Consider the following 26,848-nt stretch of genomic DNA (forward strand, 5'->3'; position numbering starts at 1 on the left):
TGGAACATGCTTGTCTTGCTGAAGGACCGATTTATCTTTAACAAATAAAAAGTTTCAGATGAGAGTCGATCCTGCGGCATGCTACGCTGAACTTCTTGCTAGCTGCCGCTACAACATTAATCTGAGTTACATCTTCCGAACAAATATCCCTCCCACCAATTCACCATACACAATATGGCTAAACTCGTGACTGGGATAAAAGTTCATTTTGCAGTTAATGTCACGCATGGTCATCCTCATAGCATTATTAGAGCATGCGTGCGTGGGGGTGAAATGACAATGGAAATGTGCTTTTAAAAGCATAATTTGTCCCTTTTCTCCATATTTATTGGATATCTATCTATCTGTCTGTCTGTCTGTCTTAAAAGTAACCCTCCCAACCCTGCTCATAACAAAGAGAATTGCACGTTTTCTCTTTAAAACAATGACATAACAACTAAAAAAAAAAGTCTGCTAGCATGGAAACCTAGCTGTTACGCTGCACATAAATGGAATGAGCTGCCTATAGAAGTGAAACCAGCCCCAAGAGTAAATGCTTTGAAGTCCAGGTTTCCCATACCTATTATTAATATTATTAAAGTGTTGCAAAGCATTTTTAAAATCACATTCTCCGAAATCTTGTGCTTGTGGTGTATGTGCGTTTAGTATTTTCAGGAATCTACTTTTTATTTGTTTACTTTACTTTGCTTTCAAATGTCTTTCATTCTCTTGTTTGTTAATGCTTTTAAATGTTATACTTTTGATTATGTGAAGCGCATTGTATTGCCATGTGCCTTTTAAGATGAATACTTTTGGAGGGGAGTGTACATCATATGTAAATGGATCCTTCATATGCAAAAAAATAAAAAATACTATGTGTGTGAGACGCACATTTGTTGACACGTTGTGGCAGATTGTCAATTTGAGGGATCGCTCATCAGCGTCATGCCCGTGGGCAGCGTGAATTGACTCTCGCAGCTGGAGTTATGTTAAGCGTAAGGCAAAGTGACAGACATGCTAATCAAGTATGTAAGTGACACCACGTTGCCATTGACGCACATCAGACCCTCAGTGATTTATTAGTCGCAGCCAACGCGCCGCGTGTCACAGTGTGGAGCGGCTCACGGGTAAACATGGCTGCTGCCCAGTCGCGACACTTAGTCCCCGCCCGCCCCCGCCGCCGAGCCTCGCTTCTCCACAGGCCTCAGCACTCGGAGCGCGGGACAGCCGATAGCCACGTCGGAGGGCAACTTGCAAAATGGGGTTAAAACAAGTCATTGGAGAGCGTTATTGCACCCGCGGAAGGTGGGAGCGCGTCTGCTGAGTAAGCCCCTGGCCCCGGATCCCAGACACAAGACGCAAAACTTGCGGTGGACCCCAATTATCGGCGCGTCAGTCACAATCTTTCAATTACCACCTCATCGCTTTAAATTTGAGCCAGGATATTCCCGGAGAAGCAGGGGGCGGCGAGGTTAACCGTTGCGCTCAGCAGCTAAGCCTTGGCATGGGAAGAGAGGAGGATGAGACATGAAAGTCAGTCAGTCGTACTAGAGAGTGCTTGGACACGGGGAGGAAAAGTTGTGTTTGCCTCTACTTTGGTGTCGCCAATTAATTCCGGATTTCTTTGTGTGAGCTGGGCTTGGAACAGGGCCTGTTTTGATGGCTAAACAATGCCTCGGGCGTGCACAAGATCCATTCGGTCGATCACGTTCCCCCGCCAGTATTCCTTGCATCCACTTAATCTGCCTGCCGAGTTCAGATGAGATTACCTCGATTGAAGTGAAAATTGCATAATTGGACACAGTTCTCTTTTTCTTTTTTTGGCATGACGGGTAAATATACGCCATGTCGCGGCACCTGCGTCGCCCATGCGATGGAGACGATTGCACATTGTGGGGAATATTGGAATAGTCGGCTTTTGCATAATTCATGCATCTTAACATCTGCGAGCGAGTCCGCCGCGCATCCCGAGTTCATTGGCTGCCTAGCGGATCGAGGCCCATGTTGGCACGCTATTCATTTTTAATAGCATGAAGAGGGGAAGAAAATAGAAAGGCTTCATTTTAGGGGTGTGTGCATCTTTGCTGTCCATATAGAAAATAGTGCGGTCATGCTTGTCTTTATGGCCCTTGAATTCCCATTCCGATTCTCGCTTGACACAATGAATTGCAGTGTGTCGAGCTCCATGCTTTCCGTACCTTACACACACTCTTTCCTAGCACAACAGAGGTGAGCGATGGCTGGGAATGCTTAGTGACTTGAGCCCATGATAATTGCTTTTATTTGCCAACGACAACGTTATATAGACACGTTTGAAAAACAGTTAGGTCATGATATGTCACAACTTCACTATTTACATATTTAGATATATGGCAAAGTGAGTGATAGGGAATCACTAGTTTCCGTGCACCTTTTATTAAAACATTATGTACTGATATTAGATGTCTTTGTATGGTTATTGTACCTTAAGAAATTACAATAGAAATTATTCTATTCTATATTCTATTCTGATTTTGGGGCATGAATTAAGCAGAAAAATCCACCCCTTTTTGTCCATCTGAAGGAACGGTCATTTTGACATTTACAGCCACTGCAGCTGTCGACTAAACATGACATCACAGGGCCTAAAGGCCTAGATACACCAATCCGACGTCGGCCAAATGTGACCAACGCCTACCGACCGTGGCGTCGGCCCAGACGTCGGCACGTCGCGTAGAAAAATGACGTCAATACACACCGCACCGACACGACTATTACGTACCTTCAGCGCATGCGCGAGAAGTAATTCCCCGTGGTAGTCATTATTCCTAAAGTCAACTGGCAACCTCTTTCCGGGGGCGGAATATAAAAACGTAAACAACTCATACCGGCGTTAACAGCGTTGCCGGGGTAAACGCGGGGGCCAGCTGGTGAAACGAAAACGGGCGCTGGAACAAGCTTCGTCCACTTCTCGTTCCCGACCGCATGGATGTACTCCATTGTGGCGTATCCTGGACTCTGTCCACTCCTGGCTGCTACCTATCATCGGTTCACCCGAAAAGATTTTGGACGCGATGCCGACCTCCAGCTTCGGAAGGAGCTTCCTCGAGATCGCCGGACGGAAGGGCCATGCACCCCTGCTGCTCCCACAAGGATTGCGCTGTAAAATGCGCGGCCATTGACAAACAAAACGTTTATTTTGAGGGAGGTTTTCCTATCCTTTTTGTGTCTGGCACCAGTTTCCTGATTGGGCGTGGTTTCATTTCAAGTCACACACAAGCATTCTTAACCGTTGACCATGCATATAAGGATTTGCTATCGTAAATATTGAACAGGTTTAACCAGAGGTGGGCAAAAGAGTGCTTTATGATAAATACTCGGACTGAGAAGGACTGTCTGTACTAAACCCGATCTACGGACGTAAACCTGCTTGAGTCGGTGAACAATGCATGTATTGTCTCAAGGCGTTGCGTCATAAAGCACTCGCCAAAAGGTGGGCAGGCATTGTGATTGACGGGCCAACGTACAACGGTTTTGCCCAGCTTTGGTTTTAACATTTGTGATTGTCAGTCCAACTGTTTACTGATCAGATCTCTTTGCCCACCCCACACCACAGGACAACCGGCCAGGATAATCTTCATCTGAGAACTGAACTTTTTCTCTTTGATTGTAAGGTAAGGGGGGGAAATGTTCAAATGTGCCCCGTGTATCACTGTGTATGTGTATCACACTTAATGCAAAATTGCCCTTGGGCACCATGATTACATCTAAAAAAGAAAATCTCTCCAACCGTGAGAATGCAATGTAATTTTTTAATGCGTTTGCTCTTGGGGAGCAGTTATTTTTCCACACGTTGCATTCAAGCACATAGCACGGCGAGCGCCGTGCACGAGCATAGCCTAAAGCAATGTGTGCTGTACGCTTTCATGAAGTGAAGAGCAGGGGCGGTGATGTTGTGAGATATTAATGGGACATAAACAATATATATGACGGCGCCAGCTTGTGCGTTTTTCATGTTTCTCTGTATCTTATTTATATATTTATTTATCTAGTCTCGGGCAATTTGTGTCGCGTACATAGCCTCCCAGCAGAAAACCTTGCCAGCCAGGAGCTTTATGTCCTCACCGCTGAATTAAACAACATGTCCTCCATTGAACAGGGAAAATAAGGCTTTACATGCAGGGGCTTAAAAGCTCGTATAAATCAGTCCACTTCACTGCATTCTGGCCAAATATGAATCAGTCGCATTTAAATTTTGGGACGCATCTCCTCATCTTTTACTTGTCTGCTCTCCAATATTTTAATCTCAGTCAAACAAAAAGGAGACGTCGCCATCATCATCATTCAAATTCTGTAGCAGAAACAAGCTCCCGGTTACAGGCCAGCAAGCAGGATAATACATCATTCAATCGAAAAGCGCACACACACACACGCATGCTAGGACATTGGTGGCATGTTTATGCTTGTGTTGATTGAAAGGTGCTGGCTGGGCAAAGTTGACACGGCGCCAAATTGAGCAAAATGCGAGCCAACAACAAAAATGACGCCTGGCATCTGACGGCGTCCGTATCATCGGATGAGGACAATCAAATCGGATGAAATCTGATGTTTATCTGCGGGAAAAAGCGGGCGGCCACACACACACACACCAAAAAAAAAAAGGCTAATCTCTAAGATGAGAATTATTCATTTTATCCGTTGCTGAATTTCAACTAGGTTATATAGAATATACACACAGACGCACACACACACACACACACACGTACACACAGCTGCCGATGAGCACATGTTTTATTAAACATCCATCACACTCAATTGGGTGCTTCCCCCACCACCACCACTACTATTTACGATACGTAGCATAAAAGACATTGATTTAATAATGTTTATGAACACAAATCTGCTAATAATCAACGCCAATGCCCGTTCTTTATTTCGACCCACCAACGTTTTAGGATCTTGCAATAATTTGCTGCATTGATTAAGATGTTTTTCCCCCTAAAATTGGTAAATGAAAATGTAATTATTCATTCTTTATTTATTTTTTTATTAATCCATTAGCAATATGTCATTAAACTAGTCAATTAGTTATTAAAATAAATGTGATTTATAAATCAATCAATCAATAATTCAAATTATTAAAATAAACATTTTTGTATTAGTGTTTATTCTTTAAGGGAATAAATGCATGTTAAATGTTTATGTCAAATTCAGGCATGGGCGAGTATCGATACCAGGTATTGGTATCGGGCCGAAACCCTTTATTTTAAGATATCGATACTCCGACAATATCAGTATTGGCCTTTTTTACGATCAAGAGCTCGAAATAGTACTCGATATAAGCATCTTGACGACATAAGAGTTAAGTGCTCGTACTGGAATCGGTCTGGGAAAAAAATGGTATTGAACATCCCTAATATAATTGTTTATTATTTTTAATGAATTAACCAATTTATTGTAAATAATATAATTTGTCAAAAATATAATTGTTATAAAATTTTACATTTTTAAAGAAGTTGAAATAATAAATTTAAAGAGTAATTGTATTAAAATAATAAAGTAAAATAATTTAAGATTAGTAAGATATTTGCCAATAATTAAATTATTATTTTTATTATTATTATTATTATTATTGTTATTATTATTATTATTAATCAGTGCTTCTGCAAGTGTGGCTTCATCTAATATTATTTGTTTATGTGATTATTTTAAGATCATTACTTAATCGTAATGACTACAATTAACAAAAAATGAGGACAATCTACATCATCTCATATAAGCCTCTCTGTCCTTTCTGAAAACTGTGTTCATTAATTTGAGCTCTTGATGAAGTGCAAATGCCTGCAAATTTGCCCCAAAAGGACCAGTACGCTGACGCGGGATCGTGCCTTCATTGGCTGGCATTGACGGGGCGGATTTGGAGGGAGCGGTGTGTGGCCGCCAGCGCGATATGTGACCTGAGAGAGCACATTAAACGAAAGCATTAGGGAGCGTGGTAATAAAGAGGCCGGCGAAGGCAAAGCAAACAGCATCAGGATCGCACCCGGAGGCGTGCGTGCAGTCCAAGCCAACGTGCTCGTGTTTGCACTCCAGCGCCAAAATGTTGATATTTCATCATCTTTGTTGCTTTTTGTGGTCTAACAGCATTGAAATGATCTGCAGCGCTCTTATAAGCAAGATGTAGGCTATCTGCTACTGGCAGGAAATGCATAATGCATGTATTGTTTACACGGGGCATACAGTATTATGGCAAATTGACTTTTGAATAGTTTATATACAAATAGTAGTCTCTGCAGTGGCGGACTGCTCATCAAGTGTTGAATTAAACAACTGAGTAAATATTTTGTTTACCTATTTCTGTTACATAACAGTGATGCTTATCGACATATTTGTGTTTGAGGAGGTGTCCAGTGTCATACGGTGAATTGGTGATGAAGAGCTGCATCCATGCTGGAAAATATTGTCCTTTTTTTTTTATTCAGGAGTGAAAGTGCAACCCTAGCTCCACCCCTAGTCACCAAGGTAACCAAATATGGACTCTGCATCGGCCTGAACAGTAGGCTATATGGGGTGGGGTGAAGGTGGTTAAAGCTGTTTTTTTGTTTGTTTGTTCCCCCCCCCCCCTTTTTTTTTTTTAAGAGTCAGTACAAGCAACTAAACACAGTGCCTCCCCTTTTTGTCATTGGTGCTGAAGCACCCCCAAATTTATATATATATCGAATATATAGATGTTTTTTTACAAGCTAGAAACTTATAGCTATACAATATATATATAAATTAGGGGTGTGAATTGCGTAGTACCTGGCGATTCAATTCGTATCACGACTCATAGGTCACGATTCGATTCGATACCGATTAATTCCGAGGACCCAAACGCAGGGAAGCAGGGCAAGGAGGCAGAGGATTTTAATTATTCAAAACAAAAGCGAACTCCAAATGGCAAGGAAACAAAACGTGGGGAGGACACCAAGGCAAAAAACTGGCAGCTGGACGGGAGGAAAACGACAATGAATCGACACAGACAGAGGGGAGACAGGAGACTACATACACACACACACACTAATGACACAACAAAACACACCTGTGGCAAGACACAAGTGGCTGAGGGCACTGATTGGTTGACACGAGGAAGGGCAGGATTACACTTAACAAGACCAAGGGAGACACACAACAGAACCCAAACATGACATATATATATATCTATATATATATATATAAAGAGAGAGAGAAAGAGAAAGTGAAAGAGAGAGAGAGAGAAAGAGAGAGAGAGAGACTTGTTGACGTCATGTTGGGCACGCGGCCTGTTTAAAAGGGTTTACGGACAAAAAGAGGAAGTAAGTGAGTTTAAAAGTAATATTTAAGCAACAATAATACACTACACCCACCATTTGATTGAAAATGGTTTGATCCACCATTTTTCAAGTACTTTTGCACTGTATTACATTTTAATTGCATTTAGAGCAATTCTATTGTTTTGGTAATGTCAAAAATATTCCATATGTTCATAAAAAGAAGTTACTGTAGCTTGTTTAATTACTGCAATTGCAGTACTGTGAAATGGCAACATTTGTGCTCAATTCTCATACTGCTACAATGTGATTTCCATTTCCATCCATTTAATATTTGACCCTGACTTCACTTCAAAAGCAGCCATTTTGTCAAAAGCTTTTGTGTAACCTTTAAGATTGAGACCTCGCTGAATACATAGTAGTTTCAGTATAAATATGTATCTGTTTTCATGAATGCTGTCAGCTATCAGATGAGCATATTTTCAACTGAAAACTGTCTTGTCCATGTGGCCTTGTCCATGGTCAGCATTTGTACTGTCACCTCAAAAACATTTCATTCATTTTCTAGTGTTGGACCTCATGGCAGTCTGGGGTGAGCTGAAACCGATCACAGGCGACTTGGGGGGAGAGGCGGGGAAAACCCTGAACTGCTCACCAGAAAACCACAAGGCACACTTTTACAACAGTTGTTGTACAACTTTTACAAAAGTGAGTCTTCAATGAAGCTAAGATGCCTGTTTGTGGAAAGTATAAAGAAGCCAATTTGTGTCTGTAATTGCTTTGCTTGGTGCAACAACATTCTTGACAGTCGTTCTTTACTTTCATTTACAGTCATTCTGCCAACTTTACTTTATGGTGGTCTACCATTCATCTACATGTCCAGGCCTGGCTTTTATCTGTGTGTGTGCTTAGTGGCACAACCCTTTGCATTGGGGTAAAACTGTTGCCTATAAATTAAAGCACTTTGCATTCCAAGGTAAATTTGGTCTTAAACAGGAGCTACAAGTCCCTCTGCGCACTAGCCTGAAGCTTTACAAAGAGAATTTATAATTAGAATCTTTATAGCCATTGCAGTAAAGGTAATGCCAATTCCCCCTACTTGAGTACTTGTACTTGTTGACTTTCTTTTATTTGATTCCAGACCTTTTGTGCTTCTGTGCTAATTGCCTGACAACAACAGGAGGTTGGATGATTGCTTTCATTTTTTTGCCCGAGAAATTAACGGTGACTGAAAAGTTGACAGAAAAAAAAGCTTTGGATATTTTGTGCTGTTCCTTTCAACGAAAAAAAAAAAAAAAAAAGCTTTAAAATCAATTAAGTCGTGTAGCAAATCAATGGAGTAGCACTTGGGCACACAACCTCTCTGATGTCAAAACGTCTATGCAACCCACAGCCTCATTAAAAGTGGGAATAATTTGCCAGTACATCTCCCCAGTCATCACTCCTTTTACTGGAAAATGATGCATTTTATTATTTGGGGACATCTGTCAAGCTGTATTAAAGAAAACGGAATAATTAGAAGGCAATTAAAGTCATCCAATTTGGGCAAAGGTGATGAGTACTGACTGCTTCTCCCACCCGAACTGGAGGATCCTGCTGCTTTACACTTTGAACATGTAATCAGGAAACACTTTCTACCTGCAATCAGCCCGCATGGCGAGGAGGCAGGAAGGTGGGCGAGGGCACGGGGTTGCATTGAGCATCGTTCAAGACAGACAAATGCATTTTTAAGTGAACAGAGCAACACGCCGGATGTTGTGTTTGTTGTTGGAATTTGCAAGACCCCAAACAGTTTCAACCAATATAGTACAAATTAGTCCAAGACAACATGTGTGTCACGTTTACAGACATGATGAGGTTTAGCAAACTTTCGGGTGTGCTCCTGCTGCGATGAATAGGACATTATTTTGTGACAAAATTAGTGTTAACTCAATGATTAATCACAAAAAAATATTGCATTTATCATGTATAAACACAGATTAATCACACTATTAATTTTGACCGCAGATGGTCCTTCAGCAGAAGGTAGCATAGGTTGTGTTAGAGCAATAAACACAACTACATGCAATAAAGTAAAGCATTTAATACTTGTGTATGACATTCAGAATATTTTTTCATGTCAAATGATTTTTTCTTTCATTTTAAATTATGCAAGTAATTAACTGATTGGAAAAAGAGGAGGATGAGAGCATGCAGCAGATACAAAAAATGTGGAAGACAGCCTCATAACATAAAATGTGGAAAGAATTAACACATAATTCAATTTTGAGGGGCAAAAATGTTGATAAAAAGCCTTTTGTTAACTTATTTGCTCCCAAAAACATATAAATATGTTCTATCTATTAAATATTATCATGGTCCCAAAGACATATTGTTTTTGTTTTTTTAATGCTTAGAGCATTCAGAAGGTTTTGATGCAGCCTCTGAACTGAAGAGAATGCTTGAAGCAATGGTAGCTATTACCAAAACGGCCAGCAGGTGGCAGCAGAGTATGAGATCAACCAGGGCCATGTTGCAACAAAGCCATGTTACAAATATGTGAAAAAAAAATAAAGTCTGAATTGGGCTGCAGTGTGAACATAGCAAAGATATTTTTGCTTTTATTACACACATCCATCCATTCATCCATCCATTTTGTTAGAGCAGTTATCAATTATACTTTATCACTATTATTTTTTTAGCCAATTTCTTTACATACAAATTTACCATATGTAAAAAAAAATAATAATAATACATTATGCTATTGATAAGGGGGCACACGTTGGCAATATGAATCATCTTTCCCTTGTATATAAATTAATTTAAGTATGTTGATAATTTTATTCATCGTGTACAGTCTGGGATTATTTATTTACCGGACCAAATACCAGTTCCAATATTTGTATTTGGAAAAATATACATCTTAATACAAATATGAATCAAACTTAGTGATCTCACCCAATAGAGTAAAAATATTTAACATTATACCACACGCTATCTACTTAAAGGTCCTCATTACAAGTTCATTTTACCAGCTATGATTGTAAACAAATAAATTAATCCCCGAAAAGTTTGAAAAAAAAGTTACTCAAAAGTAACTTAAACTTGAGTAATTCTACACAGATGGTAATATTGTAAAGAAACATTACTTTCAAATGCAAGTGACTAGTAATATAAAATATGTTACATTTTGGAAGTAACTTGCCCAACACTGGCTCAGGGTATATTAAGCAAAACAAAACAGAAAAATTGGCAGTATTCTCTACTATTTGGGCAGAACTGACTTATTTTTCTTTTCTTCTGTAAGGTTTTCTGGTTAAATCCGAGATGTTTCTTTTTTATAATGGTACCCTTTAATTTTTGTTGGAATGTCTATTCTCAGTTTAAAAAAAAAAAGTCAAATACAGTAAATGTTCTTTTATGTAACCCTCATTTGTCTACTCAACAAAAATATACATGCAATACTTTTGTTTTTGCTCCCATTTTTTATCCACACACACAATACAACCATTTCTCTCAAATATTGTTCACAAACCAATCTACATCTGTGATAGTGAGCCCTTCTTCTTTGCTGAGATAATCTCATCCCCCAACCAGTCAGTTGACTGGAGTCCCCAGGCCCCCCAATAAAACAAAACTGCACTTTGCAGAGTTTTTTTTTGGGGGGGGGGGGGCAGTCTAAGGCACACCCATGCACTAATCATGGCGTCTAATTAGCATCTTGATATGGCACACCAGGAAAATGGGATGGATTATCTCGGCAAAGGAAAAGTGCTCGCAATCACAGATTTATTCTGATTTGTGAACAATATTTGTGTATGTGGAAAAAGTTTTAGATCTTTCAGTTAATCTCATAAAAAATGGGAGCAAAAACAAAAGTGTTGCATTTATATTTTTGTTGAGTATATATATGTTATTTAAAAAAAAAAAAATCGTGGTGCCTAAAAAAAGACTGTCATTCCATACAGATGTAAACTACAGAATTTCAAAGGAATTAGCCTTAGGGGGTTTTATTTTCATGATGGTTTTTTAAGTGAATGGAGCAACACAGTGGATATTCTTTTGGTGAATGTTTGTTGTCATAATTTATTCGCACATTCATTCTCTGAACCGCTTATCCTCACTACTGTAGGTTTAGATATCAGATAATTCTTTTCTACTAACAAAACAGTCCAAAACCACGTTTGAGGACTATGTCGGAAGACCCCAGCAGTCAGAACATCCTCTCAATCACCCGCCTGTTAAAGCAGACAACTGCCATTGCGTCTTTTTGCACAAATCCGTCCGTTGAGACGTGAAACTCGACAAGTGTTGGCTAATATGAGCCAACGTGTGCACATTAAACCAGGACAAATTGCACGACATATGATCAAACTCAAGGTGTGAAATTTCTTCCCTCTCTGCCGCTCAACTAATTATCATGGCACATTAATTTTCAGAAGCCTGAAAGCCTTTGTGGAGTTCAATGTGCATGCAGCCTGCCGGAGTTTATTCTGGGAAAAACTAAACGAATTGCAGAGCGAGCGAGAAAGCGAGAGAAGAGGGCCTTCGCTACACGGCTACAGGGAGTGCTTCGATTGTGCACAGCAGATTGTATCACAAATGTGGGAAATGGTAATTGGAAACAATGTTGTTTGCAGCCCAATATGCTGTGACATGTTGTGAGAACAATGGTATAGATGGGCATGAATTCAATAAGCTTTCAGGAGAAATTATCGGGGAAAACAATGCCAAAAAGTTGAGCGTGACTGAATCAGCACTGAAATCAAATATTAAGGCTTAGTGTTCCATTAATATAACATTCTTCCATGCTTAATGTGTGAATCCTAACCCTCAGGAAGACATTTTGTTGAATATTTCCATTAAAATGTGATGTTTAAAAATCGATTCGGCCGCATATCGAATCGATTCGAGAATTGCGCGCTGTAATATCGCGATATATTGCCGAATCAATTTTTTCTAACACTCCTAAAATATATAATTTAAAAAAAAAACTTTTTGGTGTGTGCCTTAAAATAACAATGATATGAATTACAGTCCAAACATTTGACTCTTTTACCATTGTTTGTTTTTTAGTATTTGTTGAATTTTACAACAGAGAGAAAAATCTGTGTAAATAAAATAAATCAACCGATTTTTTAAAAGAGAGGAGATCGACCAATTAATTTTTCGGTCCCCATAAATGACTCTTCATACTCACACAGGGGGGTAGACAACCACTAAGTGATTAGGAGTGTTGCTGATTTGTTGACTACGTATTTATGTTTACTATGGTTCGTGTCTTGCGTTTTGTTATTGTTGGCTTTTTGGATCTAGGTTGTACTTTATTATCTTTTCAGTGGATTTATAATGATGAGCTCTCTGAGTATTTATTTTATGTAATTATTATGGAGTGGTTCATTATTAGTTACTTTTGCTATCCTCAGCAATATATGTTTGTACTTTTTATTTATTTACCATTGATGTAAACTAAAAAAATTGTGGAGAATGGTGGGGATTTAATAAGTCTTGCGACTTCTTTCCAGTCCCTTTTGAACATGGAAAATCGTTTTAGGTGCACTTTGTTGAATTTTGCCTGTGTTGTAGCTATTTTATTTTGTTGTTGTAAGTTTATTACTTTAATTGTTTTTGCTTTGTTTTTTATTCTTTTTCATGTTCAAATAAACTCAAACTCAACTCAACACTTAAGGACGATTTAAAGTATGTGTGCCCAAGTTCGGTCCTCGAGAGCCCCTCTCCATGTTTTTGACGGTTGGCTCCTCCTACACTAATAGAAAACAGGCTGGATAGGAGCTCTCAAGGACCGGACTTGGGCACCGCTGATTTGAAGTGTTCATATGAACGGAAGATCAAGCTGTGTAACAAATCATTGCTCCCTGCCAAGTATATAAGCTTTGTGTTCAAGTATACATGTCCAGATTTCCCACTGAGTAATTACTGGTACGTTTGTGACTAAACTGATGATATTAAACAAGATCAATATTTCAGTATGCATACTTTTTTTGTACATTGCATACTAGTTGTTTTTATACTCCCTTTCAGACAGTGCCTGAGCACTTTACTGTTGACTATATCTTGTGTTTTTCGTGTCTTGCCAGCACCTGGGAATGCGAAGAAGGATATTTCGATTGCTTTGTATGCCCAGCATATGTCAAGGAATTGACAATAAAATTGACTTTGAACTCTATATTTGTTTGGTGGTTTACCATGAGGTTTTTCTCACATAAAATAGGTGCTCTGGCTTCACAGGTTATAAAACACTGATCTAATCATTACGCTCCTAAATAAAAGCTCAAGTTATTGAATTTATCTTATATGATGCACAGAGACGAACATGTATCATAATGCATATAATTTAGGGAAAGTATATGTATTATTTCTATCTATAACCATTCATGAATGATTATGAAGCATAAAGTAACTTTTTGCTTCAAAACACCATCAAAACAGATTTGAAAATAAATGAACAAGATGTACTGCAACAAAATTTCGTTATGCGTGCATAATGACAATAAAGATTCTTGATTGATTCTGAATTTTAGAGTATCCAAATCAGGTAAACACCGTAGGTAGTATAGCAGTGAGTATATGGAACGTATGTCTGTCCATTTTTAATGATGGGGACCGGCTAGCTGCATGCTTACCCCGGGTTAAATAAAGATTCTGTGATCATCAAAACTTCTCAGTCACAAACATAATTTCCAGTGAGTTGTAATTTCAAGTGGCTGTTTTATCTACTAGAGATCTTGAGTTGTAGATTATAATGACTCGCTAGTAGTGGCACAACGGTGACATTATGAATCTAACTGAACAAGTTTCCGATGCAAGACGCAATATGATTGACTGCTACGTCGTTGGAAAAATAGGGCACATTTTGTGCCATCGTGGTTTAGCGCTTATGAGGGAAAACAATTGTTGTGTGAATGGACCAAACGGAATGTAAACGAACCCAACCAAAACTGTTGAACCCAAACTGCTTTACGCCTAATTAATACAAATGAGATTTTTGGTTCTTTTTTTGTCATTTTTCTACTTGTTGCCTTTACTTTTTGCATAAAATCCTACTAAAATCAAACCCATGAGTTGGATATTTTATACCTTATTTTTCCACATAACTTTTATTATTCATAACAGAATATATTATTTACTCTATTACCTCTATTTTTTGTACGTCATCCTATTAAATGCAACCATCGATAAACAGGCTTCTTCTCCCATAGATATGCAGAATATTGTGATATAATTTTATATGTTGGCATAATTTAAAGACAACAAAAAAATAACGACAACTAATCAGCGGCTTTTTATAACATTCAGGCTCGTGATTGAGATGTATTCAACAGAATTGTGTTGTAAAAAAGTTGTCCAGCATTTTGAAGCAATTAGGCTAAGTATAGTATTATTTTCAGTTGCATTTTGTATGAAGTTCTAAGTTTGTAACAAAATGTAAAGTTTTACCCTAATGTCATAGCAGTCAGGCTTCGGGCATGTCCGTGTACAACATTCATTCAAAACAAGACATTTGTCAGTGCTTGATGCTAAAGGAGCTAGCCTGCGCGCTACGGTGTTCCTTTGGGCCGCCACACTGAATTCCAAAGGCTTCTTCTCTGCGGACGTGTTGACAAAGCCTTCATTTATGATGAATTCCCAGCCGGGGCGAGCACAGCCCCCGTGTGATTGAGAAGCCTTGTACCAAACAGGCTTGCGAGTCCCATTTCAGCGCGGACCTATATTCATTTAGTTCTGCGGATTTATACATGCTGCTATCTGGCCGGCCAAATCCAGCATGACATGAGGGAGCAGCGTGGCCGCTCGCAAGAGGAGGTAGCGGGGCCTTAATCTCTCTCTTTCTCTTCACGAAGGAAGCTCAATCTTCCAGCGAGCGGCGCGTCTCGTACGGAGGCAATAAATTGAATTAAATAAACCCATTAGTTACGGCATCCACCTCCTCACCTCGGCCGTTCTACGCTTTCATGCTAAGTAGGTCCTTTTATGAGGATGCGGCTTTTGGACCGCCACTGCCGCAAAAAAAGAAAGAAAAAAAAGTGACCTTGAGTCCAGAAGAAAAACCAGCGTGTTCTCGCTCATTACGCCAATCAATTAGGATGCCCGCCTCATTGCGCAGAGTGGCCCGCCGTGTTCTGCAGGTGTTTAAAGGGAAATGTATGCCCGGGGGAAAAGTCGATTCATGCTTAGGATTGGGGAGCAGGTGGCGGCGGCGCCTACTGGATTGTATACATTAAGCAAACCAGACTTTGAATAGGTTGGGAAAGCAACTGGAAGGAGTTTTACCTTAAAATAGTCTACAATTGAAGTCATCCATTGAATGCTCATCTCACTGACAAACAATTAATTCTATTCCCAGCTCACGGTTACTTAATCAAGACTTACAGTCATATGCAAAGAGCAGTTAACAGCTGTCATTTTGACGTTTCTCAGAATTAGATTGCTTGTTACTCTGTTTACATAGATCAACATTGTTCCTGGCATTTTGACATTTCCTCTCTCTGTATGTGTATCATTTTTATTGTATTAAAAATGTAAAAATATTTAGGAGTCATATTTAGGAGTCATTATTACTATTACCTCCGCGACCGACAATTTGACGGCTCTTTTCTTTCACGTCGCTGGGACCTGCGGGTTTGCGCCGCTGGGCTTCCGTAGCAACTACTATTTAGCAAGGAGGCATGGGCTTTGGATACAAGTTACATCATCATGGCGAGAAAAAAAAACTATACTACAGAGGAGACTTTACAGCTACATTCTAAGACGAAGCTGAACGAGAGTATGATGAATCACGATAAGTGGTCGCTGCGCTGGATGGCGCGGCAGTTTCAAACAGCAAGTCCGAACGACACCAGCCCACCCCCGCTAAAAGGAGCCATGTTACTGCTACACTGGAACTGGCGACGCAGTTCAAGGTATTATTGTTGGCTTATAGTAATAAAAAAAAAGATTAAAAAGATAGGTTGCTAGATGTGAGTGATGACGTTTTTGACATTACAAGCCTCATAATTAAAATCAATAAAGCTCCACCAAAATAACCACCAGTCTGCCTCAGAAAAATGAAAAAGGGGCTTTATTAGCTACTCAAAACAAAGAGTAATAACCAGAGGTGGGTAGTAACGAGTTACATTTACTCTGTTACATTTACTTGAGTAACTTTTTGAAAAAGTGATGTGATGTTCACGAACAAATCAAGTCTTCTGAACGGCTTTTCAATGTGACGATGGGAACTGAGTCTTTATAGAGACCCGTTCAACAACCTTGAGTATTCTTTTCAACGAATATTTTTTTACTTGTACTTGAGTGATTTTTTTAATGTTGTTTTAGAATTCTGGTACAGTCAGAATTCACCATTCTTCCCTCTTGTGACAATGTAAAATCGCTTGAGCCATTGGGATGTTTTTCCCCCACCTACCCCATTTTTCGTGGATAACATTTATTCATGCACATTTAAGCTTTTTTTGACTAATACTTTGCAAAAAAGAAACAATAAATAAAGACAACACTCCCCCAAATGCATTTCAATGGCGTCAATCATGCACTTTTCAGGGGTGACTATAAAACTGTAACTGTGATTTCCTGATCCTGTCCTTCCCCTACTGTTTCATTCATTCATCATCCATCCATTTTCATCCGCTTATCTGGGGTCAGGTGCCGGTGGTTGTAGCTCAAGCAAGGAAACCCAGACTTCCCTCTCCCCAGCTATTTCATCCGACTCTTCTGGGGTGAACTCGAGGCATTCTCAGACATAGTATTTCTGGTATTCTATGTCGTCCTCGAGGCCTCCTCCGAGGAAGGCGCTCAAGGATGCTAATCAGATGCCCCAGCCACCTCAGCAGCGGCTCAACTCTGAACTCCCCGATGACTTAACTTCTCACAGTCACTAAGGCATTCTGGTAACTATTGTTGTGGGTGAGAATATAAATTGACCGATGAATTCAGATCTTTTGTGTTGTGAAATTCAATCCAATGGAGTAAGGGAAAAAAAGCGGATGGTGATTAATGCACATTTGTTGAGCCGCTAAAGCTAAGGAAGCTAATGAAAAAAAAGGTTTAAATAAAAATAATCTGAGGGCTTACAGTTTTATGAAACATTTGGATTTTTGTACATCCAAACATTAACCCATATTAATCAAGTCAATCAAATTAAACACCTGTCCATTTTGAGAATGTCTCTGAGAATGAGAGTGAGCAAACCATTCTGCACTTCCGCCCCACTCTTAGGTAACAGTGCTGATAATTTACATCCTAACCAGCCAGCCACTGTGCGCAATCCCTCCCCCCATCGACGAACAACGAATAGTAACCTAGATGTCGGCCGCTGTATCCAAAACCACTTTCTAGTTTCAAGTGACTGCTGCACACCTTTAAGTGTGTAATTTTGAGGTGGCGAATAAAAGGGGTGTTGCTTTTCTTTATTAAAAGATGGTTTCACGTGAACCTCCACGTTGTTGGTTTAAGATTGCACTTAGTACTGTTCAGATATTTTCCTCCTCTGCATTGTTGTTGTTGAATACAACTTACTCTCAAGTTCATTGTTCATTTCTCCCACGTTTGTTGTTGGTTTGTCAAGCTATAATGGAAGGCTAGCATCAATCATCTTAATTAATTAATTATTATCTCTATGTGTGTGTGTATTGTATTGTCGAGTATGGTTCTGCTTGCTAAGGCATTGTGGCTAACTCGGATTAATTGGGTTGCAGCTTCCAAGAGTGGCTTCGGCTACATACGTGCATGTTTCAGCATGTGTCGTTTGCAATAGAACTGCACGATTAGCAAACGCTTTGAATTCGATCATTGGTCCCAATTTGAAGTTATGAGGCGCACGGCTTCTGCACGTTGCATTACCAAACCTAATTATGCTCAGCAGCAACATTAGAAAGATTGATTTTAAAATTTCACACTGCGTTGCTGCAAAGAAAAAGCATATTTGGAGGTCAATGACTCGAGATTGTCGGGCCGCTTGTTAGTGGCTTGTACAAACACAGACAACCACTATCAAATGAGAGCAATTTGCAATGATGTCATCCTAAAAGAGGAGAGCATACAATCAATTGACAACAAAAGGAGCAACAGACAGAGGGGAGCGATGCCTCCTTGTGCCCTCAAGCGCTATTTGTACTGAAAGTGCTACCAGTTTCTCCTCTTCGGAAGCACAATTCAATATTGATTTAATTGTACGTGGGCGGGCCGTGCATTATTGATACGTTCGTATATGAGAATGCCCACGAGGTAGGACTTGTCATTTTGCACAAGCTGGTAGAAGGCACAATATCCAATTAATCATCAGAATCGTGAAGAGCAGCCTTTGTTCTGAAAATCTGTGTCAGTCTATGATTTGATTTGCCCTATATTTGATTTGGATTCGGTATTTTCTATGTTTTGTTAGTTGACTCGTCGTGTAACTATTACATACTGTACTTGCCTTGATCTAACGCTGCTTTCACCCATGATGTGGCCTGACATAAAATAAAGCAATTACATATACACACATATATAGATGCTTTTTCTCTGAACATAGTCTTTGTTTGATGTAGATTTGTCAAGTACTATGAACTTTGCACCTAATTCTCTTTCAGCACATATGAAAAAGAGCCGTGCATTGCAAATAATGGATTACTTATCAAAGTTTCAAGTAAAATGTCTTCAAATCCTTCAGTGTATATCACACAGATTGAACACCCCCTCACACCCAGCAATCATCACAGCATTAGGGAAGCGACTGCTCTTCAAAGCGTCAATAGCAACGAAGTACATGGCCTCACGCTGAGCTAAAACCAGTAGAACGGAACACCCCGCGGTGATGTTGGGGGAGCGAGTGGAGCATGAATAAGTAAACAACATAAAGCCACCAGGAGCTTGAAAAGCAACGGGCGGCAACAGACTTGGCAGCCAATGGGATTGTTATAGTCTTTGTCCACTTGCTCACGAGGGCGAAAACACAAGAATTAGCTTGTGCCTCTTGAGTCTTTCGAGCCGCAATTGAATGGAGTTGCCTTGAACAATGAGCAAAATATGCATTTTTTTGTCCTAAATGGTCTCCAAGCACCTTGACAATTAAAGCTGTTGTCCTTGGACCACTGCCTTTGGAGCGCTTCATTCTTGACAATAACAATCCTTCTTGCGTGTGTCAAAGCAAAAAACAATTGTTAATCAGTAATTGATTTATTGTATTTAAAATCACGCTCTGATCTTATGAACTCTTGATTTCATGCCAGCGCTAATTTTCACGCAAAGGTCCGATTGTCCGATGCTTTCTAAAACATTACCTCGAGCTATTATCAGATGTAGGCATTCTCTCAGTAGCTACTGACAGACAGTCCGTCACTAACGAATGGCCATTTTGCTGACGAATGACAAAAAAACATTTTAAGGCCGAGCACTGACAGAAGTGGGTTTTTGTCTGTCACTGTAATCATCACTAACCGGGTCAAGTACCGACGGGCTTCTCAGTCTATCACTGGCGGCCACCCGTTTTGTTGACGATTGACGAATTGTAAAAGGACGGACTGACGATGGCGAAAGGGTGCCCAGGGTGCTGACGAATGACAGTCCAGCAAAATATTCTAAATTGCGCACCTCTTGCTATTATCTTGTTACGTAGGGTGTGTTAATCATGTTATTTTCTCCTCGATCTGTTCGGCAAAACAGCTAGGGCCAACGATCAAAAATTTTAAACCTGTTCAAGATTATCCATCGCAAATTCTTGTGTGTGGTCAACGTAAGTCCGCCAGGCCCAGACTGATGATGTCGTGAAAGGGGACGAATAGCCAATTGACCAACCACACTTCCTCACACAGGTTAGTCTTGAAGCTACGCCAGACAGCTGGTTTGAGGCAGGTGACCTATAATTGTCAATGTGTGGGGTAATTTATCGTATTTTCAAGACTATAAGGCGCACTTTAAAGTTTTAATTTATTTTTATTTTTTTATTGACGGTGCGCCTAATAGTGAGGTGCGCCTTGTGTGTGGAGCAATGTCCAAAATCTGACTGACTGTGTGAGGGGACTTCCCGCACACATTGCTTATATACAAGAAAGGCGGACCTGACTGAGGGCTGACATGAGAGCACAGAAGAGTCAACTTGGTAGCGAGTTCTCCAGCCCCTCCTCTCCCTCTCCCCCTGACCCACCCACCACCACCATGTGTTCGCTCTGCCAATCGTGATTTGTTGTTTTCAAATTTATGCCATGGTGCTTAAGCATGCATGTTCAATGAACATGTGTCCTCTTTTTTTCTTGTTCCAGAGCTTAACGAGCCACTTACAAGTTAATTGTTTGATTGACAGCTCACTCCAAAACAGAGGGAGGAAGATGGAACATACCAAATGCAAAGGGGTGTCCAGGCTACACTACTACATACAGTAGTGTATTGTTTCCTTTTTTCCCTTTCTTTTTAAAATGCTTTATTGATCAACAAGCACTTACAGCAACAGACATCGCAAAAGTCACTTTGAAGTAGTGCAAGTCTACAAAGTGTAGCTAAACAGATCACACCACATACTAAAGACACCAGATTGTTTTTTCCCCACACATTACCTTTCCTTCCTTATCTCTGTGACTCAAATGCGCACATCTCTCAGATGCTGTGAAAAATAAAGTTCGGCAAATGAACGCAGAGCTTGCTATCATTCCCGGAGTCTGGCGAACACAGCTTTACCAAGACTGGGAGGCAGCAAGTTATGCCACAATTTGTCAATGGATCGTGAATGCCTGGGCGAACGCAAAAGCCGGCATCATTTCCGAGGACACGACAAACGAGACTGACTTTACTATGAGACGACGTGTTTGCCCAGTTGTTTGTTTTGGATACAGAAGATCATGAGGACTATGACTGATTTGTGGATTAGGATTGATCAAAAGCAACGTGAGTACATTGCTATATATTTCAAGTACAACTAAACTCACTGTTTACATGGTTACTTCAACCAAATTCAGTTTTGTTCCGTTCGCTGCCTTTTTAAAAACCTGCACTAGCACTAGCATATGTTTTAGCATAATAGCGTGCTACCATATGTTTTGAGCTAGCGTATGTTTAACCGTGCGTGCGCCCAATAGTGCGGTGCGCCTTATAAGTGTGTTAAACACAGAAATAGCACCAGTAACTGTGACAGCGCCTTATAATACGGTGTGCCTTATGGTCGTGAAAATACGGTACATGTTCAAAAAAATTGCAATGTTAAAATTCAGCACTTTTCTGACTACACATTGCACAGCAAATTAGTAGAGGAGGGCACTTCTGTCTCTCCGTCGGCACAGTTGTTGACAGATGCCCACATTTTGGGCGAGTGTTTTATGGCACACAAAAAAAATACACAGACTGAAAAGGATGGTCTGTACCGACCCCTATCGACGGACAAAAACCTGCTTCAACCGGTGCAAATTAATCGAGCATGAATCAAGAGTGCCTCTGCTGGACGAAAGCAAGTAGTGTACTCCATTTTGAGTGTTGCTTCATGACGTTTTAAGCTTTTAGCAGATTTCAAAAAGCAAGGAAGGTTCTCTTCTCAAATCGATCTTTTAACTTTTTGTCATTTGATATTTTCAAAGCAAAATCTGTTTAGTTTCAAGAATATCTGGATCAATACATTTGATGAAGTACTTTATCTTCTCTACATTATCACCAATTTGCTCAATCAAGTATGTCTTCATGATGGACAAAGCCATACGGACATGTAATAGGACATATTATAATGACACCCGGTCCCTCGGCCTATTACTTAAGTAGTCAGCTCATGGACAGACCTCGGAAGCATATTCCCCACAGTGACTGTATCTTGGCTCCGGCACCGCTCCTGTCATTTTTTTTTTCCTGAACAAATGCATGAGCTTGCGTCATGAGACAGCATCCCCCGCAGCCAATACGTTGCATGTAGAGATGTGGGGAGAAAATTGGAATCTTGACAAGTGTGATTGGCACATGCATTTGTCCCGAGGTAGACTTATTTGCCCAGACGTGCCCGAGTGTAAAGCGCAGCATCGTTTCTGCCTCCCTTGCATCAAAATGACGTCATCTTATATATATATGAATTTTCCGTATGGACGCTACATGATTTGACAGACGGGGGCCATGTCACTTTCATTTCCAGACATGCATCTTGTATCACTTTTAATGGACGCAAACATGAAGTAGATATGAGCCTCGATGGAAAAGCATAACCCACGGCTACTACACTAATAGAGGAGTGGGATAAAAATAAATAAAGTAAAATAGAGCTTCACTTTAAAGCATCCGAGTGTGACTGCCGGAGTGGGAGCAGAATGGCGCATCAATTGGGAACACGACCAAAAGAGGAAATTGGCGATGCCCATTAAGTACCTTCTTCTTTTTTTTTTTATTACCATCAGTATGCAAAAAGAGGCCAGAGAGTTTTATTGCTACTTGCAGCAGCACAATAAGATCAAACCCATTTATCGCACAGCAAATTTGAAGCTCTATTGGGTCAAAGCAAAACCTTAGTAGATATGTAACGTGATGAAAATTTCACATTATTGGTCTTATAAAGACAATAGTAAAATAAATGTAAATAACATTTAAATTTGAATACAAAAAAATAAAGCATGAGATATAAGCAGAAAACCTATACAACAAAAAAAAAAACTGTGCCTATTTTGCTTTTTCTTTGGCTTTTTTATTTTACAAGAAGGAGCAGCCTCAGTAAAAAAAAAATCATTACAACAAATAACTCACTGCCTGTTTTACTTTTCCTTTGGCATTATTTGTGACTATTGTTCCACAAGAAGGACAATATCAAGATGAAAGATGAAGAGAAGAAGTTGATGAGAAGAGGCATTGATTAGACATGCGTGAAGTTGTAACTTGTTATCAAAGTGTAAAGGTGACTGATTAGTCGTTTTCATGTTTGAGATCCAACCCAAATCCAACGTTAGTACTTATGAATGCTCAAAGTTAGGACTGTTTTATGGTTTAGTACGACTTAATACTAAGAGAAGTGTTTATATTTGTTTGACAGTTTGATTGTGAAACAAATTATTTATTGAAAAGCTGTTTCAAATCTGAATAAATGGCAGGCCAGCCACTGGAACAGATTGTGATGGGCCTCTGGCAACTATACTTGTAGTGTTATAAAACCGGCTAATTTAAACTGTCAATACAACTTTTCTGCAAGAGTGTCTGTACATAAATCTTATTTGAACAAAACCTCTTGTCCATCCATCCACTTGCTGAAAACGAGTAAAGGACCAACAGGTGGATAGAACAGAACACGAGGGAAAGAACAGAACAATGTTTCTTGCCAACCACTGCACTTAAAGAGATGGAGCAGAATCCAGGCAGCAATTAAATGTCCTTCAAAACACTCATTCGGCCCAACATTTCCTTCATGCGTGTAATTTTTGCAGGAGGAGGGTTGCTAAGCACCCGTGTCTGCCTAACTAGTGATAATACTGCACTCTTTTTATTTTCAAGATGAAATCAGTTGATGCAGCAACAGCTCGACCAATTGTTGTTGGTGTGCTCTCCTTGTAGACATGTCAGCCTATTTCTCACACACACACACACACACACAATAAACACACATCCTCCATATGAAAATAAAGTGTGGGAAATACATTAGGTGCACTAGCAAAAATGATGAAGAAAGTAATTGATTGTCCAAAATTCTTTTGGTTCTGTAGAATTGATTCATGATAAGCAATTGAGGCAAAATGGAGTACACTACTTGACTGACCAATGGAGGCGCTGTTGGTTCCTTCTCAATCTCAACAGACTGCTGTGTGAAGAACACCAACATGACGTCAGCTATGAGATTTTGCTATGGTCTTTCCTACATGCATGCAGCATTATTCTGTTAATGGCCTGGGGTCGAGAGCATTCGGAGACATTCCATCCCGTTAAAAGATAGATAAATAAATACATTAAAAAATATATCACAAAACTGGACACAAACAGCGATGAATGTGCCCTCAAACCACTGTTTAATGGTGAATATTCAAAATAATCAAGCTTGGGCTTTGTGCCAATTTGGCCTCAGTAGGACTAATTACCTTGTAGAAGTTTGCCCTGGAATTCACCCAAAATGGCTGCTTCAAACCAAAATGACAGACTTCCTGTTTAATTTCATGCATGTTTGATTCAGACATTTTTGTGCATCATGATAGTCATGTCCACCAATATTTGTGTTGATCAGTCAAATTGGCATCAGGGGATCACCCCACCCCCCACCCCTCACACACACAACTTTCCAGGGAGTGCTACTGATGAGACTTGCTGAAGCCGAATTGGATATGACTTCCTCTTCGATTTCAAGCATGTGTCCTGCAGACTTTTGCATGTGTCCACCCAATTTCATGTCAAATTGTGAAACTGGTGTCGGGAGCTTGTTATTTCTAACATTTTAGGTTGTGTTCCTGAGTGAGGAAATGGCTGATTGAAAGCAAAATGACTGACTACCTGTTAAATTTTGGCCATGGGTGCTTGAGACATTTTCATGCGCCCTGTCCTGATGGACATGTTCATTCATTTTTGTGTCGATTTCCAGGAAGTGGTATGAATGATAAATGGCTGATTGAAGGCAAAATGGCTGACTTCCTGTTCAATTTTGAATGTCCTGTTATGAAATGACCACCCAGTTTAATGTCAGTCTGTCAAATGTGTGTCAGGAGCTTTTTTTTCTTTTTACTTTCCAGATAGCCCTACTGGCTGATTGGAACTAAAAATGCCAAAACATTCAAAACACAAAAATTGGAGAGCCACCATCCTTGGGGAATACAATCAAGTAGGAAGAGGATGAGCCTGAAGGCAGTGTTCCATCAGGTCTGGTGGCACGCTGCTAAATTCAATAAGAAATTCCACAACGGCAGCCAGCGCGTGTCCCGGTGAGCCCTGGCGCCGTCTTATCAGGTGTCGACAGATTCCCTCTATGTCGGGAAGGAACCGGGAGCCAGTGGGTTCCAGCTGGAATTGACAACGAGCGACCACTCAGGAGATATCTGCGGCCCCGCTGATGAGGAGTCACCGGGTCCATGTGCGAGGGAAGCCGCCGAGGTCAGGAAAAGTGGAGCTAAGCCCTGGATAAACACTGGATTTAGACCTGCGGCTGCTGGGATACACACTTGGATCCATCTTCTTGCTGTCACTCTGGCACTCGCCTCCTGACCGCAGTTTGCGCTCGCAAGCACACGCTGTTTCACAGTCGCACAATCTACTGACAGCGTCGCCATGAATGGACTGCAATATCTCCCGAATCCCGCAAAAACAGAATCACTTTCTTTTTCACGCTTGAATGTGCTCCGCTGCACTGCTGAGGAAATGTTTTGTTACATCAGGCCAGCAAGATGGCACAACTCCTTCACAATGCCACGGTTTGTTCTGTGACATGCCTTTTATAGCTGGAAATTCTTTAGGAAAAAGTCAGAGCCTGAAGTCAGAGGATGAATTATTTTAAATTTTATATATATATATATTTTTCTTCAGAGCTCAGTATTGTTCATTCGGTAATTCTACAGATTCGACATGTCATCATCATTGCTCTCTCTCTTTTTTTTTCTCTTTTTCTTTTTTTTTGTATGTGCTTGAGTATGTGCATGTGTGTGTTTGTGCATATGTGCGTGCTCATTAATTGACCTAAAAGCTATTAAAAATCCCATACCATTCACCTAAACCGAATACTTTAGAATCCAGCTAGAGTCGTGAGGTTGTCAGGAGACCCGAGGAAGGATCAAAGAAAAGAAAGGAAAGTGAAATCCAGCACCGACCAGACATTACCTACTACTCACCGGGTTACCAACCAGAATCTTTCACCAACCCCAGAAACATCTAAATCCCAACAAATTAGGGAGACCTCAACAGACCAAAGGAAAGACTAAGGAAAGGAAGGAAGCATAGATGAAGCAGAGTGAGATCCATCAGCCTCCACCCATTCAACGACCAGAGGAAGAAGAAGATTGTGTTTGAATTTCGGTAGATGCTGGTGTGGTGGATCTGGCATGCATGAAAACCTCCACCAAAGAGAGGAGCCGTCGACCCCGGCCAGGACAGAGCAAGCACAACCCCCCAGGGCCACCCAAGCCACGGCAGCGCCAAGGCACAACCCCCGGGCCCCAAAGGCAAAATACATTGCAACCTCTAAGCTCAAACATGTAATTTGGCCACAATTTTCAGGAAAGTTAAAGGAGACAGCAGTCTTGTATTGCCCTTGTCCTCATTAGGGCCCCAGATGAGCAGGAACCCATCCCAGTTTACCTTGAGCAAGTGCCAGGGTACATGGTGGTCTGGTCACTGAATCACAAACCAGCAATCACTGCAATGGATGACTTAAGAGTCTTCACTGAACCAAATAGGCATGTTTTGGGGATGCGAGAGTAAGCTGAAGTACCCAGAAAATCACGAGAACATCCGCACTGGAAAGCCAATGCAGCTACAAAAGTTTCAGATGTAAAACAGTTTTGAAAATCCAAACCAATGCAAAGTCTGAAGGTTCCACTGTAATATTCACAATAAAACAGTAGTGTGCGGGAATGAAAACAATGTATTTTGCAACTAATCGCCGCGGAGCAGGAAGCTATCGATGAGTCATTTCTCAACGCTTGCCACGCAGCCCCGAAGGAGGCGGTTGGGGTAAGAGAGATTTATAGGCTCGGCCCCTCGCCTTTTAT

General features: G+C 40.4%; 1 protein-coding gene and 1 long non-coding RNA gene across 3 annotated transcripts in view; one reads left to right on the forward strand and one right to left on the reverse strand.

Moving 5' to 3' along the window:
- Positions 1 to 26,848, reverse strand: part of hs3st4 (heparan sulfate (glucosamine) 3-O-sulfotransferase 4) — a 108,338-nt gene that overhangs the window by 73,659 nt on the left and 7,831 nt on the right. The window lies entirely within an intron of this gene.
- On the forward strand, positions 7,175 to 13,192 carry LOC144044910 (uncharacterized). 2 transcript variants are annotated; one of them, XR_013291386.1, is made up of 3 exons: positions 7,175 to 7,292; positions 7,816 to 7,955; positions 11,666 to 13,192. It is a non-coding gene; the product is annotated as an uncharacterized LOC144044910 (long non-coding RNA). The 2 variants fall into 2 exon arrangements; XR_013291385.1 differs by lacking the exon at positions 11,666 to 13,192 and adding an exon at positions 8,079 to 9,139.

This window comes from Vanacampus margaritifer, chromosome 2 (genome assembly GCF_051991255.1).
Source record: "Vanacampus margaritifer isolate UIUO_Vmar chromosome 2, RoL_Vmar_1.0, whole genome shotgun sequence".
Taxonomy (NCBI): Eukaryota; Metazoa; Chordata; class Actinopteri; order Syngnathiformes; family Syngnathidae; genus Vanacampus; species Vanacampus margaritifer.